Source organism: Gopherus evgoodei, chromosome 22 (genome assembly GCF_007399415.2).
Source record: "Gopherus evgoodei ecotype Sinaloan lineage chromosome 22, rGopEvg1_v1.p, whole genome shotgun sequence".
Classification (NCBI taxonomy): Eukaryota; Metazoa; Chordata; order Testudines; family Testudinidae; genus Gopherus; species Gopherus evgoodei.
Window position 1 is genome coordinate 8,905,955 of NC_044343.1, and position 5,673 is coordinate 8,911,627.

Below are 5,673 nucleotides of genomic sequence, written 5' to 3' on the forward strand. Positions count from 1 at the left end.
GCAGTTTCATGTTGAAATCTATTTCAGAAGTTTTTTTTGTTGAAGACACAGACCTTGTGACCAGGTCTTGCAGCTTGACCTGCGTCCACATGGCAAAATGACAGGGCTTGGACCCAAGATACAGCAGGACTTGGGCTCTGAGCCAGCCTCTCCCCCAGCAAAGTCCTAGGACTCAGAGCCTGAGGGTTTGCTGACCTGAACCAGGCTGATTTGTGTGTGGATGGAAGAGGGGCTTGGGCTCAAACCCAAGTCACAGCCCGGGCTTCGTGTGCAGTGTAGACATACCCTGTACCTCTTCAGCATCTTCCATTGGCACAAAATTCACCAAGAGGTGTGTGTGTGTGTGTGTGTGTGTGTGTGTGTGTGTGTGTGTGTGTGACCATAGGCACCGACTCTGGGGGTTCTTCCCCCACTCATGGGGGAAAAAAAGAGGGTGCTGAGCACTCATCGGCAGTCAGCACCTCCCCTCCCTCCCGTGGGTGGTGCAGGGGTGGGGCCCTGGGGAAAAGGGTGGAATGGGGCGGGGCCTGGGGCACAGCCGGGGTGTCGAGCCCCACCTCTGCCGGCACAATGGAAAGTTGGCGCCTGTGTTCTGTATGAGAGAGAGAGAAAAACCCCCCAACCTGAAGCTACAGAAAGGAGGGCAAGTGCTAATTGTGTGGGACAGGAGCAAGCAAGTCAGCAGGGAACTGTGTAGTGCTCAGGGAATGACAGAGTTGCATTCTGGTCATGTCTGAGACTGCTGGCATGGCAAGCTCTTCGGACATCCAACCAGTCAGAGATGTTTGGAAGGAAGGAATTAAACTGCAGGCATGGGAGGGTGTGTTGAAAGCCCCTTGACTGTCTGTATTGTAATACAATTGTTATTTATGATTTTCTCCGTCCTTCAGAGACGAGAAATTTAGCTGCCATGGTCTTGCCATGGTGAGCGCCAGGCATCTGTTGCCTGTGACCTGTCCACATTTCCCATCTGTTAGCCCACTGTGATATCTGAGTGCGACACCATTTGCCCAGCCTGGCGGTGCCGCCCAGCAACTGATTAACAGCACACAGCAATGCTCAACGACCATTTAGAGCAGGAAGTTTAAAACACTCTACCCAAGTTGAGCGGAACCAGCCAGGGCAGTCGCGTGGTTGTAACGTACTGTGATTGGCCACATAATCTGACCAAAACACCTGGGTTCATGCCCCCTACTTTTGTACATAGGGTCATGGAATCTTTAATGACTATGGATGATGAAGACCTCTGGGTTATCTCCCAACTAGATTTTTATATCATGCTCAGCCTTGTGGTGTTTAAGCAGCTTATGTCTTAGGGGCATGGGTGGAGGGTATCATAGGCCAGGGCAGGCTAAGCCTCCCCTGACCGAGGCTGTGGTTCCCTGAGACCAGGCCCTCCCTCTCTTCCTGAAGCTGGTGGAGGCTCAGCTCCAGCCGTCGGCCCTAAGTTTGTGCCTGCTGGCAGCCAGGGGTGGTGCTGGGGCCAGCTGGGGTGGGAGGGAAGTCTAGCCAGCTGAGGTGGGGGTAGGGGTTGGGCTAGCAGTTTGGCCCTGGGGGGTGGGATGGCAGTGCTTGGGGAGATGGGGGGGGGGAAAGGATGGCAGCTCAGCCCAGCCCAGCAGTGGAGCCAGCCCAGCACTCCTGCTGCAAAGCTAGACCCCTAAACCAGGAGACATAGGAAATCCCCACAGGAAATGAGATCATCTAAATTTGCCAGCTTGACACTCATGTCATATTGCTGCACTGACAACCATTGGTCAAAAATCACAAATTAGGCCTCGAAAAATCAGTAGATTGGCTTAAAAATCACGAGTGCTTCGGGGGTAGGTTCTTTGTAAATAAATCTCCATGAAACTTACTTAAAAAAAAAAAGTTGAGATTTTCACCTAATCACTTGACTCCAGGAGCCGGGGTTTTATGACAATCACCAGGTTCCTCTGCCCTCACATGGAGCAGTATCCCCTGGTATTACTCACGGTGTAAGGTGCTACGTGGTGTGAGTAAGGGTGGCAGAATCTGACCCATAGTGTTGATGGCTGTGATACCCAGATTGTCCATGTCTCCATTGTTAGGCAAAGAATAATGTGAGGATATGTCTGGAGAGCCGCTGGAGAGGTAAAGCTACCCAATGAGTGCAAAGCACTACCTGATCCTAATGGAAGCAATTCCCATCCACTTTGTATGTGTAAGCGAGAACAGGTCTGTCTCCCAAGATCTGTGAGAATGAGGGATCATCTTTCAGGGTAGGTTGTAGATCTTTGATGATGCGCTGGAGAGGTTTTAGTTGGGGGACTGAAGGTGACGGCTAGTGGCGTTCTGTTATTTTCTTTGTGGGTCTGTCCTGTAGTAGGCGACTTCTAATCACTTAATCACATCAGCCGCACCATCAGGAGCTTGTTCACCTGCACATCTACCCATGTCATATACGCCATCATGTGCCAGAAATGCCCCTCTGCCATGCACATTGGCCAAACCGGACCATCTCTAAGCAAAAGAGTAAATGGACACAAATCTGACATCAGGAATCATAACATTCAAAAACCAGTAGGAGAACACTTCAACCTCTCTGGTCACTCAGTAACAGACTTAAAAGTGGCAATTTTGCAACAGAAAAGCTTCAAAAACAGACTCCAACGAGAAACTGCTGAACTTGAATTAATATGCAAACTAGATGCCATCACTTTAAGCTTGAATAGAGACTGGGAATATCTGAGCCATTACACACATTGAATCTGTTTCCCCATGTTAAGTATCCCTGGTCGAACTGTCTGAAATGGGCTATCTTGATTATCACTACAAAAGTTTTTTTTCTCCTGCTGAAAATAGCTCATCTTAATTAATTAGCCTCTAAAGAGTTGGTAGGCCAACTCCCACCTTTTCATGTTCTCTGTATGTATATATATCTTCTTACTATATGTTCCATTCTATGCATCCGATGAAGTGGGCTGTAGCCCACAAAAGCTTATGCTGAAATAAATTTGTTAGTCTCTAAGGTGCCACAAGTACTCCTGTTCTTTTTGAGGATACAGACTACCACAGCTCCCACTATGAAACCTGCCATCCTCCTAGTCCTTTCTCAACTCCGTGTAACCCTCTGGTGAGTGTGTGGTACAGGCCCCCAGGTCTCCTCCCTGATGGTAAGAATGGGTACCATCCGAAGCCACCCGAAGACCTCCAGCGCAAGCAGTAACAGCACATGCTTCCCCACTTCAGTCTCCAGGAGAGCGGGCATCACATTTGTACAGGCCATTCATGTTAAAAATCTGTTAACTAGTTGAGGGCTTGCTCCTGTGTGTGGCCAAGGGCCTGATTTTCCCAGGGCCTGCACTTTTCGGCAATCATTCACCACCAGCGCAATGAGCTACCAAAGCCCAGTGGTGGCATTTTGCACCCTCTTCAGTGTAAATGACCACACCAGGTGTAGGGCAACAGAGAATCAGGCCCATCGAGTTCAAGGGGCACAGGACCAGGCACTCGCTGACTCTGTAGTTCACAACAAGAAAACAGAGCTGCAACCTCCTAGAGTGAAGCCTTAGATTCCTAGAAGCTGGTTTCTTCTCCCTGGTACGGGGTTCTCAAACAGGCCCATGGTCAGCCCGTCACACCCGCCCCTCAACGCCAGCAGGAAGCAGAGCCCATCTCTCCTCCAGGCCAAACCCGTGAGTCTCTGTAACAGCAGCAGCTACATCTCTCTGCTGTCTACTTTCATGAAAACCGTCTCCCAGCTGCTTTTTAAATGTCCTCAGATGGAAGTAGTCCATTCTCATAGGTTCCCCTGCCTTCTTCCTCCTCTTGTGCACTCTGGGGCTAGGAGAGGCTGTTACCCCGGTAACCACTTAACGACAAACAGGGCAAATGCTGGGACATCAATGACATTGTCAAGACATTCCCAGTGTGTGTGTGGTTACTGTTCTGCTCTGATAGCATGCCACCCACTTTGCCCTGTCTGGTATAAATGCCTACCCAGGTGCATGGCCATGGAGCATCACGCACCGAAGACCCAATTCTTATTGACGCTAGGGCCCCTTTCCATGTCTCCGGCAGTGTAAGGGCCCCTTGATACTGATTTATACCCTGCTACATGCCCAGAGCAATGTAAAGTGTTCTTAGTGCCTTGTGAACCAGTTCTCCAGATCCTCCAAGAAATTTAGGCTCCTAAGTCCTATTGATTTCAGTAGAAATGGAGGCACCTAAAATATCCAAGTGTTTTTCATAGTATCATGTTCTCACTGCCACTTAGCAAAGCTCTTCCCTTGCGGCAGATGCTTTTGCATGGACATTTTAGTAACGTGTAATGCTAACGGGGCAACCCTTGCAACGTTCAGCAGTTCTTATCTCATCCATGCACTCAACTGTGGAATATTTCTCCTGTGTTAGTCAGGTTATGAAATCTGCTTTTGCATGTATTCTACCTGTCACCGTCCTGGGGAGGTGTTCTGCCTGTGCCAATCACATGGAATAAAGCTGTTGCCAGGAACTTGGGTAGGGCTTTGCAATGAGAATGCTTATACCCCAAGCTAACTATGCAGTGTGAATATAACCTAAGTGATTTTCACAAGATCCCATAAGACATTTATAGCAGAGCAGGAAGTGAAGCTAGAACCCTGGAGACACAGGTCAGAGCTTTAGGGCTGATCTACACTACAGGGGGTGGGGGAGGCGGGGCAGGATTGAGCTAAGTCACACAACTTCAGCTCCGTGAATAATGTAGCTGAAGTCGACATACTTAGATCTACTCATTGCAGTGTCTTCACTATGGTGTGTAGACGGGACACACTCTCCTATCGGTTCCCCTTGTGCTTCTCATTGCGGTGGAATACCAGTTGATGCTAGAGCGATTAGCCATCGATTTATCATGTATATTCTAGACATGATAAGGGGGGAGGGATAGCTCAGTGGTTTGAGCATTGGCCTGCTAAACCCAATGTTGTGACTTCAATCCTTGAGGAGGCCATTTAGGGATCTGGGACAAAAATCTGTCTGGAGATTGGTCCTGCTCAGAGCAGGGGGTTGGACTAGATGACCTCCTGAGGTCCCTTCCAACCCTGAGATTCTATGACCCCCACTGGATCAATCGCTACCCATCAATCCAGCCAGTAGTGTAGACAAGTCAATCCCCACACTGCTATAAGCATCTCTACTCTCAGAATTCCATGGTCAGACCTTAGAATGAGGCTATGCTGATCACTGGAGGATGATTCTGATGGAGACCACTTGAGCGAGCCTTTATTATTCATAGATTTTAAAGGCCAGAATGGCTCATCATGTTCACCACTCCTGACCTCCTGTATAAAACAGGCCAGAAACTCTTAAGCCAGTTATTTCTGAATCAAGCCCAAAACTTGTGTTGTCCAATTCACTCCTACCTCTTCCACCATCTCACCTGGCTGTTCTTCAAGCCTGCCCTGAAATTCCATCTCAGATATGAAAGACAACCGATGCCACGCAAGGCATCCTAGGAATACACTCGGGTCATCAGTCAAGTGCAGACGCAAAGCTGTGCTCTGCAGCTGGGCTGGGAAGGGTGTGTCATACTAGTCTCTTGCTAGGAAACAGCCTTAAACAGTTACTATCAGCCTTCGGGAAGCTCCCCACATCTTGTGAGACAGGAGTGGAACAAACAAAAAAAAATTCTAAGACTGAAACCAAGCCAATCCAGTCTTCTCTGTTAAT